A 12,056-nucleotide genomic window follows, 5' to 3' on the forward strand; every position below is an offset into this window, starting at 1 on the left:
TCTTACATTTTATTTTATTTTCTTTCTTCTCTCCTCTGAGCTAACCAAAGAATCATGTTTGTCAGATCAGACTTACATATTTACTAATAGTTCAATGATACAAGCTAGTAGCAAGTACAAGTAGAGGAGGGAGACATTTGGACATCAATGACGGTTCCCCAGGCCATTATGTCATTCATTAGACATGTAATTTCTAACTCAGAATACCAGATGAGGTTTCCATATAAGATATGTCAGTTACTTCACAGAGCAGGAAGCATTAAGGTTATGAAGAATTTTTAGTTTATATCTAAATAGGTGATCTTATTTAATATTTTCCATGAAATTAGACCTCACATATCCTAAGTTTGTTTACCATAAGCAATCTTAGCCAAAGACATCCTTCTAAGAGCATCCCACTGATAAGGACTCTTCCTACTAAATATCAATAATTTATTTGTTAAGACCTCCAAGGAGATTAGACTGGGTCATCTGCCTTCTTTCTTTCCCTTAAATCATCTCTCCAATAAAGATAAATAGATTACACGGCAGTTGTTTTACCTCCTTCCTCCCCACAGCCCCAGGAAACCCTAAGTCTGTTTTGTTTTTCAGAAATGTCACTCTCTTGATACAATTTAGTTATAGCTGGATAAACACAATGGCATTTCAGGTACAGAAATAGAAATTCCCATTCAGACTACTGTTTGTTACATGAATTTGGTTACAGTTACCTCAAACATGACAAAAGTAATTCCTAGCAATTCTGTTTCAGGTGAACTGAGGAATGGCATTTTTAGACATTTTTATCTCCACTGACATAATTCTTTTATTAGTGCACTACCATTTCCCCTTATCTGACTCATATGCAAACCCATTCAAAAATATTTGTAAAACTCTCAACTGTTCAAGACACAAATGTGTAACAGATCTCAAGTTCTTATGCCATGAGTACTTTTCCTACATTGTACACAATCATTAACTACTTCCTGCTTTCTAAATATTATCCACCAGCCTTACTACACACTTTCATGCTTATATCTGATTTCTTCATTTACCATTGATGCACAATAATTCAAAATTTATATTTCTCAAAACTTAATACATTGGCATCTGCATCATTAGGCTAAAACCTGACTGCATCTTTGCTTCTTATTTCTTACCTGTATATACAAACCAGTGCTCTCTGAAGGAAGGTGTATGCTCTGGTTTCCTACACAAGATCATCCAATATGGTATGGAAAGAAAATATTAGAATTTCCTTTTGTTTTTACTTTAATCTCATACTTTAAAACAATCTCCTTTGTGTTTTATTATGATCATGATATATTAATACAATAGCATATACATATTATATATGACTAAGTATACATTTATTGAGGTACACCTTCAAAAAATATTCCCGTGATAAAATTGTGCTTTCAAAATAGTTTGAAAATCATTACACCGAATTATTCCTATTTAAAAAAATAAATATACGAACAATCAGAACGTTTTTCTTCTGGAACATTTTTTTTTCCCAAAACTTCCTAAGAATTATGAAAGATGTTTTATCTATTATTTTATTTTGAGTAAATTATCCCTAAATAGACAACAATGAGTATTTCTCATAAAAGTTATATATAATTTGTATATCAATGTTTCATTGATTTTTTCCTGTTTAAAGAACTCCTCTTTAATATCTGTATATTAAAGCCACTCCTCTAAACAAAAATTACTTTATTTCAAAATCTTTTACTTATTTATATTTTTTTATTAAAAAAACACTTTACTCCCATAAATAGTATTTAATATAGCATGTATTTTTGTATTACATACAGAGTAGAATTATTCTACTTCTCAGGGCTATTCATACATAAATTAAATGAATAAATACCAATGTTTAGTACTATATAACTGTGAGCCTAGAGAGCTGATATCTAAGATGTGCTCTGACACATGTTAGACATATGTCCTCAGTTAAATTTTTTACCCTTTCTAAGGTTCCAATTTCTCCTCCCTGAAATGAGAAGCCTAGTTAAGAGCATGGGCTTTGGACAGAACTGGGCCTGGATTCCGGTTCCATCACTGCAAATTCCTGTTTATTTGTGCAAGTGGTTTACGCTCTATAAACATTAGTTTCCTCTTCTGTAAAATTGGTTTAATAAACTTAACTCAAAGGATTGTCATTAGGATTAAATGAAATAATGCAAATAAAGCAGTTTAATTCAGTAAATAATCACTAGTGTTAGCTATTTTGATTACTAATATGCAGATTTCTAGTAAATTACCCAAATATGACTATGCATGTCTAAAATGTGTGACACTTTTCTAAGTGCTTTTACCTGTGTCAGGATATTTCAAGAAAATAATTATTTCATACCAAGTTTTACTGTTAGAACATTGGGATCCAAGGGTTAGGGTAACTTCTTACAATCATAATTCACAGTAGATGATAGAGCACAAATTAAAGCACTGAAGTTTTAACTGAAACACTCATGATATTCTTACCATAGCATACTGTCTTCATCAAAGGAGAAAATTAATGAAGTGATTTTTATATAAGTCATAGAGGATAGATATGATTTTGATATGAAGTTAGGAGAGAAAAATGTCTTTTAACATTGAGCAAAGGGTTATAGCAATGAATGAGAATGTCTGCTATGGGGGAAGAGACATTAAGGGTTCAACCTGATTGGATCAAACAATACGCTTTGAGATGGAGAGAATACATAATGCAGATAAATAATAACAAATTTTACCATTCTCAACTGGAAAGTCTAGACTTCATTAGAAACAAATGGGTTCTCAATTTGAAAGCTCCTGAGTTAAAAGTTAAATAGTTTCTTAATTAATTTTTAGAATCTATAATATGATAATTTGAAATATAACTCTACAGCATGTGAAGTTTCCCAAGCTTATTGATCACAGTTCCTGTAGAAACCCTTCTTAAACTCTCTTAGAGCCTTTCCCTTACAACTAGAATGTGATCCTATACCTTATATGGGACTGGTGAGCCTTACATCTTCTTCCACTGTCTTCCTCTCCAGACTTCTCTCTTTACTCCCTCCTTATAGCTGCTTCAATCTTCTTTCTGATATTCATGCCATAATTGTTCCTTTCTCAAAACGTTTGTGCCTGTGCTTCTCCCTTCTGCTTAGAATGCTCATCTCCAGATATTCATGCTACTAATTGGCTCTTTTTCAACATGCAGGTCTTACCTCAAATGTTACCTTCTCAGAGAGGAAGAGGACTCCACAGCTAAAGAAGTACCTCTAAGCATTCTCTAGTCTATCACCTGTTATTTTTTTCTCACTCATCTGAAATAATCATTGGGTTTCCCATTTCTGTGTTTACTTGTGTATTGTCTATCTCTTCTCTCATCATAATATGAACTGATAGGATTGGGGCTCTTTTCATATGTCATTCCCTTAGCACCTGGAAGAATGCCTGGATAATGCAGGTGCTCAAAATTATTTCCTAACTGACCAAATAATAGATGGATGAACGGATGGATGGATGGATGAATTTGGAAATCCTTTACTCAACACCCATTTGCAAATTAGAAGATGGCAAAAGGTGTCTTTCTAATTTTCCCTTGAATTACTCATTCTGACCAGGTGACAAGAACATGCTCTGCCTGCAAAGTTACACTCATTCACCTTTTGAATTGGAAGCTGACCATACTCTGTAAAAATATGTAGACAGCATCTCAGTCACCAAAGACTTTGGCAAACTACCAAATTCTATTTTATTGCTTTTGCTCCATTTTGATTTTTCAAGCCCTTTGATAAGATATTCACCCATTTGTCCACATCAACTTTAATCTCATTTCCTGATGTTGTGCTTCCCAGATAACCTTCTCTGGAGTCCTAACTCTTATTCTCTAATTATGCATTCCTGATTCCTGAATCTGACTTTTCAGATTTACCAACTGAGTATCTGCTTTTTCCCTATTCACTTTCTGACTCAGTCTGCTCTCAAGTCCCAGCAAAGCCTACATTCCCAGAACACCTTAGTTCTAAATCCCTGTAGAGAACATTTGTTTATATATTTGTTAATTTATCTTTAGATATTCTGTTATTTTTTTCAAATTTGTCTTATTTTACCAGTTCCAATAAAATACCAACACACTAGTGTTGTTGTAAAGATTGAATGAGCCTATCAGAAACATCTAGCACAGCAGCACAACACAACACACAGCACAGAAGTCTCAGCAGCCACAGAAATATCATCTCTGTTATTATTTAATGTTATGATTCCTTTCCTTACATAATTTCCTACATTTTCAGCCAACATATAGTTAAATGATAAGCTATTAAATGTTTACAGGAAAGGGCAATTCCTCCTCCAAGAAATCTACATATCTCTTACCAACACCTTTTCAGTAGATCTAAGGCCTGAAAATAGATGGACATAGGATCATGAATGTACTTCCTACAAGCAAATCAGGAAAGTTTGAAGGAAGAAATCAAGTACGGCTGTGGAACGAACCTTGAAACTTTTAACTCAAATTTTCCTTCTAATATATGGTAACTATAAGCAATTTTGTGGGATTTTATATGCACTAAGACATTTAAAAAGTAAATAAAGGATGAAAGTTTTGTCTTGCATGTTATAATGTATTTCATTTTCTTCTTTGAGACTTTGGAATGGTTTCTAAACTGATATTTCAATCTAATAGCCTTAATTCAGTATCTAAGATATAACAGCCTAAGAAAAGAGAATCTGTGTAATAACTATACTGAATATAAATATTTGCTTACAGTAAATTCTATGCCTTTGAAAAAGATGACCATCATGAACATTCTCAGTAGATTTACAGATAACCTTGACTGCAAATATTTCTAGGTCATTTTCTATTAAATCTTGGTGGATGTTTATCTGACATAGTCTATTGGGGTTAATTTTGATTATTGATTTGTCTAACTTTTTGCTTTCTCTTTGAAATGTACTAAATTCTACTTACCTCTCATGTGTTAACAGGCACCACACAGTATACTCTACGGCACTTGTTATGTTCTGGAAATATGTAACTAAACGATAAGCTGATTTAAAAATATTTTTTAGGAGATTTTTAAGTGTACTACTTTTTTTTAAAACAGCTGAATTTATGTTTCCTCCATCTCTTGTATATACAATGTTCTTATTATAAAAACATACCAAAATAATTCTAAATCTTATTCTAAAACTTAGCATATATCTTCCTTATGCACATATATTTTCTTATTCCTAAATGTGCCTTGAACTTATTTTTGAGTACAATCTAAATGTTAAGAATAAAAGAATTATAATGAAAGACATATTCATTTTAGGTCCTAATTTGGGAACTTTTACTTTTCTAAGAACTCCTCAGAAAATATTGCATTGTTGTCAGTTGTAAGACTCAGGGTAGCACTTGCTAGTTGCTATAACAAACTAAAATCTGGTTGCTTAACTCAACAAATGTTTATCACTTGCACAAGTCTAATACTGATGTCCCTGGCTGAGCTACTCTTCTGGGCAGTTCCATCCAAGAAGAGGATCCTAGAGTCCAAGTTCCCACCATCATGTGATTCTGATATCTTGGAGCACTTCACTTCCAGACAGTGAGTGAGATCATGAAAGATAATATCTTTCATGGCCAGGCTGTAACAATTTCCCTCTATTTTATTAACCAGAGCCAGTTCATGTTTCCAACCTAACTGCAAGAGAGACTCTGGAACTTAACCTTCCTCTATGCTTAGAAAGAGAAACGGGAGATTGCTAAACCTCTAGTCAATCTCTGCCACACAGGCATATTGTTCTAGAACATGGTAAAAGAAGTAAATATTGGCAATGAGAACAAATATCCTCAGTGATAGTTTCTTTTACTGGAATTTTCCTTATTAGGATGTTGGTTTAAAAATCAGATTTTAAAATTTAGTATTTTCATTATTTGTGCATAACTGTACATAGAAATGATTTTATTGAATTACTTACAAGACACATTTTACTCAATTAAATGCTTTCCTGAAAAATGAGTGACAGTCAATATTTAGCGGACAAGATGTAATATCAGAAATACTCTTGAAAAACACTCTGAAACGACATATAAAATGCAAAATAACTATTCATTTTAATTATTATATTTCAGTGGCTATAATACATGTTGGATATAACTGCCTTGTACATATTGATAAAGCACAATATTGCCTATATTTTGATTTTCTTTTTCATGAATTATTTGTAAGAGATTAGTATTTTGTAGGGAACTAGTTTTGCCAAATAATATAAATAACCAAAAGATAAAAATACTCTACTATGAAAGCATGTTTGGAATTATCAGAAGCTGTAATACTGAATTAATCAGGTATAAACTATTTTGTTTTCCAATAATTAAGAAAGCTCTTGCAATATAAATATTAAGACATCAGAAATGTAATCCAATTATAAGTTTATAAAATTACATTTGTGTATATGTAGATTTGGAGTCCTTCTAAAAATATTGAAGCATACAGTTTATGGAAAAACTTGGCCTGAAATTTTATGTGAATTAATTTGAAAACTATGTTTAAAAAATACAGGACTTTCATCAATTTTGGGATAGGTTTGAACTTGCTATCTGATTAATATTGTATTATCTGCTAAACCAGCAAGGCACTCTGGCAAGGCTTGGTAATTTCCTATTTTATTAGCAAAAAATTTGTAATAATTTCCTTTAATTTACAGACAATTACAATTCAATTATGAAGCATACAAAACATTTTCGAAGTTAAGACAATACACTGCCTAAAACTTTATATGATCTGTCAAATTTTTGCTGAAAAGAAATTCATGATTAAGGTCTTATATAATTATAAGATTGAAGACTCAAAAACCTGTGAAAGTTAAAGACTAAAACTGAGTTAATTATTGTTATCAAAATGTTTCATGTCCAGGTAAGCAAAAGATGCATGATTAACTCTGTTTGTGATAATGCATTAAAGCCAAAATTCTGCCTGGCTTCATTTCAAACTGTTATTTGTAGTCAGGGTCAACTATTTCAATATCACCTATATGGTTGGTGGTTTCACCTAAATCTATTGAGCTTTTATTTCTATAATTCTGGGTCAGTAGAAGTAGTACTGGTCATTAATCATCATCTTCAAAAAAATCTAGTTTCCAGTAACACTTGTTTTTTGCTTGAGAGAAAAATACCAGCCAATATACAACCCCATTAATCAAAAACATATGTAAATTCTGCCTTTTTTACTATTGAAATAATCCATCTATCTACTTCTATATCAGATACTTGATGCATTTATATATTTTTAAATTTAAAATATATTTTAAATTCTGTTATAAGGTAAATATGTAATCATAACTAAAATTGATTAAAGTAGCAGAAATGAAAAATAGGGAAAGTAACGAAGAAATAATAACATGAGTTTATCTAGGTAAGGAAGCTACCACAAAGTCAAAAGTGACATTGTTCTTCTTTTTTTTTCTTTTGGCCGTGCAGGATCTTAGTTTCCTGACCAGTGATCGAACCCATGCCCCCTTCAGTGGAAGCGTGGAGTCTTAACCACTGGACTGCCAGAAAAGTCCCAAAAGTGACATTGTTCTTTTCGAATCTAGGAAAAGTAGAAAATATCATGAATTGCACTGTCCCTAAAAAGGAAGGATGCCATTTCACAAAATGAGAGAAACTTGTTCTGAAAATAATGAAAAATTAATGTAAGTAAGTTGACTGAACTTAAATCATTAAAATATTAGGAATTTTAATAATAGGATACATTATTGATATGTAAGAGTATAAGAGAATGAAAGAGACCGCATATTTGTGGAGAAATAAAGTATTATGGGGACCAGGGGCAAATGGCGGAGGAGTAAGACATGGAGATCACCTTCCTCCTCACAAATACATCAAGAAAACATCTACATGTGGAACAACTACAGAACACTGGCAGGGGACCTCAGACTTCCAAAAAGGCAAGAAAATCCCCATGTAACTGGGCAGGGCAAAAGAAAAAAGAAGAAAAAAAAGACAAAGGAATCAGGATGGGGCCTGCCCCTCTGGGAGGGAGCTGTGAAGGAGGAAAAGTTTCCACACACTAGGAAGCCCCCTCACTGGCAGGGATGGGGGGAGCTTCAGAGCCGCGGAGGAGAGTGCAGCAACAGGGGTGCAGAGGGCAGAGCGGAGAGATTCCCACATGGAGGACTGGTGCCAACCAGCACTCACCAGCCAGAAACGCTTGTCTCCTCACCTGCTGGCGGGGATGGGGGGTGGGGGTGAGGGCTGGGTGCTGAGGCTTGGGCTTCAGAGGTCAGACCACAGGGAGAGGACTGGGATTGGCTGCGTGAGGACAGCCTGGGGGTGCTAGTGTGCCAAAGCTAGATAGGAGGGAGTCCGGGAAAAAGCCTGGGCATCCCAGAGAGGCAGGAGACCTTTGTTGAGGGGTACTTAATAGATGGCCCACCATAGGAGCTTCCTTCCTGTGTGCTCACAGATTGCAGGGCAACACCTACGTGAGCTCAAGCCCTAGCTGCGGCTGTTATCTCGGACAACAGAGGCTGCCACCGTTGCCACCAAGCGTCCTGTGTGCAAAGCAGGTCACTGCCAACACTTTCCCAGCAGCCTGTGCAGCCCGCTAGTGCCGAGGATCCTGCCATCCAGGGCCAACTTCCCCAGGTGAACATACGGTGCGCCTCAGACTCTTGCAACTTCACGTCGGCCTCTGCTGCCGCAGGTACTCCCCGCACATCCTGTGACTGCCACATTCCTTCCTCCCCCAAGCCTCAGTGAGCAAGTGAGCCCTAATCCACCGCTGCTTTCGCCCCCTCTTGCCTGGGAGGGGAACAGACGCCTGAGGGAGTCCCACACGCAGAGGCGGGGTGAAAACCAAAGCTGAACCACAGGAGCTGTGCAACCAAAAAAGAGAAACGGAATACCGCTGCATGACCAGTGGATTAAATCCCAGCAATCGGCTTTGTAAACCCCACATCTATGGAATATCTGAATATACAATGAGAGTTCCCAGAGTTGAGGCTGTGGACTTTGGGGGCAAGTACACACAGGTGTAAGGCCAGATCAGAGCCTGAGCTGACCCCACAGTGGCCACAGCAGGTCCATAGACCTACCTAGAAGTATTGGAGGACTTCCTGTGTAGGTAGAGATTGGCTGTGACTCACGATGGTGCAAAGACACTGACAGCTAAGGCCACAGGAAAATACTACTAGTTCTTTTTTGTTGTTGTTCTGTTCCTTTTTTATTTTTCTTTTAATTTTTATTTACTCGTTATTTTCTTTTCTTTTTAATTTTTTTTAAAAGTCTTTATTGGAGTATAATTGCTTTACAATGTTGTGTTAGTTTCTGTTGTATAACAAAGTGAATCAGCTATACGTATACATATATCCCCATATCCCCTCCCTCTTGCGTCTCCCTCCCATCTTCCCTATCCCACCCCTCTAGGTGGTCAAAAAGCACCAAGCTGGTCTCCATGTGCTATGCGGCTGCTTCCCACTAGCTATCTATTTTACATTTGGTAGTGTATACATGTCAATGCCACTCTCTCACTTTGTCCCAGATTACCCTTCCCCCTCCCCGTGTCCTCAAGTCCATTCTCTACTCTACGTCTTTATTCCTGTCCTGCCCGTAGGTTCTTCAAGACCATTTTTTTTTAAATTCCATACATATATGTTAGCGTATTGTATTTGTTTTTCTCTTTCTGATTTATTTCACTCTGTATGACAGACTCTAGGTCCATCCACCTCACTACAAATAACACAATTCCGTTTATTTTTATGGTTGAGTAGTATTCCATTGCATATTTGTGCCACATCTTCTTTATCCATTCATATGTTGATGGACACTTACGTTGCTTCCATGTCCTGGCTATTGTAAATAGTGCTGCAGTGAACATTGTGGTACAGGAGAATTCCAGATATCAGTAAAATTAAGGTAGTTGGTATGCATAGTTTTAATCTAAATGTTGTGAGGTATAAATTCTGCATCTGGACAAAAATACATTACCTTCATAAACTAAATTACCAGTGGCATTATATGAAAAAAATGAATGTACTTATATTGCTTAAACTTAATAATCCTGTTCTCATTTTTCTTTAGATGCTCAAAGTAATATCTGAGAAGCATGTACACAGATTACAAAACAAGTTATTTCCTATTTTCCAAAAGTTAACAACCTTAATAAACAAAGAAATCACTCTTCAAGTCCTTTTAAATACTGTCAAACTAATTATTGAACATCTTCCTCTAAGATTGTATATAAATAGTTGTATATATAATTCTCCAGATAAAATATGTAACATTTATGCACTCTTTTATGTTTCTTGGATTCTGTTCTACTTATCCCAGGTTGAGGTATGGTGAACTTATTGCTTCCTTTAGGTATTTTCTAAATATTATTGATAAATTGGATCATTTAAGTGATGTTGGCTCTTCAATGTATTTTATATGGGTGCAGATAGAGTGTGAACTATATACCTGAGAAAATGTCTTTTTTTCATATGTGGATTACGTTGCCTGCACATTCTAATCTATAAAAGATTGTTATATATAGTAAAAAAAAATTGAAATTATAAAATGAATTACTAGAAAACTAAATGTTTAATTAGTTACAAAACATGTCAGTAGCTTTATAACATCTGTCTCAAATGAACAAAATACAGAATAGAATTTAAAATATGAACAACACACACAAAAGCACAACTAAAGCTTATACTACACCATCTATTTGAATTTTAGTTTGTCGGATGGCAAAGAAGATTCTGATACATGCTTGAAAGAAGCACTTTCATTTGTGAAATATTGATTTACATAAAAGAGTCCACAGTGTATTTATTTACCTTGCAGCAGTTAACATAATTAGTACAGGAAAAGAAAAACTTAGCCTATGTCAAGTGAGAATATTATACCTATAACTGGTGGTCTGTAATTATTTTTAAGTGATATGCACCTTGAGGGGTTTGGTATTTGAATTTCACAGAGGGAAAGCATATTAATCAGTGCTATTTCAAATGTATACCTATTAAAATGGATACATGAATTTGAAGTTAAACAAAATCAGAGTTAAGAAAGTAGAGCATACATATTCTGAGACATTAAAATTAAAACAAACCTTGAAATTCAGAAAATAGAACTCAGTCAAATCATACACAAGTAATATGGAAAAATTTCTAATTGAGCTTATTTAAAGCAAATCTCTCACCCATGTTAATTTCTATACGTTTCTAGATCTTTTAACCATTTATATTTCATATTCAATTGCATATCCTATCTGAATATTTATAATGTTTGGAGGGTCAATCACAGGTTACTGCACAATTATTCTTCTAATATCACTAGAACTCTAAATTTTCAACATCATTTATTATTAGAGAAATGCAAATCAAAACTACAATGAGGTATCACCTCATACCGGTCAGAATGGCCATCATCCAAAAATCTACAAACAGTAAACACTGGAGAGGGTGCAGAGAAAAGGGACCCCTCCTACACTGTTGGTGGGAATGTAAATTGGTACAGCCACTATGGAGAACAGTATGGAGGTTCTTTAAAAAACCAAAAATAGAACTACCTTAGCACCCAGCAATCCCACTCCTGGGCATATACCTGGAGAAAACCATAATTCAAAAAGATACATGCACTACAATGTTCATTGCAGCACTATTTACAATAGCCAGGATATGGAAGCAACCTAAATGTCCATCAACAGAGGAATGGATAAAGAAGATGTGGTACATATATACAATGGAATATTGCTCAGCCATAAAAAAGAACAAAATAATGTCATTTGTAGCAACATGGATGGACCTAGATATTGTCATACTGAATGAAGTAAGTCAGACAGAGAAAGACAAATATCATATGATAATGCCTATTTGTGGAATCTAAAAATAAGGGATACAAATAAACTTATTTACAAAACAGAAGTATGGTCACATATGTAGAAAACAAACTTATGGTTACCAGGGGTTAAGGTGGGGAGGCAGATCAATTGGCAAATTGGGTTTGACATATAAACACTACTATATATAAATAGATAACTAATAAGAACCTGCTGTATAGCACAAGGAACTCTACTCAATACTCTGTAACAGCCTATATGGGAAAAAAATCTAAAAAAAAAAGAGTGGATATA

The 12,056-nt window shown here is 34.7% G+C and overlaps 1 protein-coding gene across 1 annotated transcript in view; it reads right to left on the bottom strand.

Annotated features, from left to right (window-relative positions):
- CNBD1 (cyclic nucleotide binding domain containing 1) overlaps nt 1–12,056 on the bottom strand; it is a 437,906-nt gene that overhangs the window by 36,034 nt on the left and 389,816 nt on the right.

This window comes from Monodon monoceros, unplaced genomic scaffold (genome assembly GCF_005190385.1).
Source record: "Monodon monoceros isolate NGI ecotype Baffin Bay Population unplaced genomic scaffold, NGI_Narwhal_1 Super_Scaffold_14, whole genome shotgun sequence".
Lineage (NCBI taxonomy): Eukaryota > Metazoa > Chordata > Mammalia > Artiodactyla > Monodontidae > Monodon > Monodon monoceros.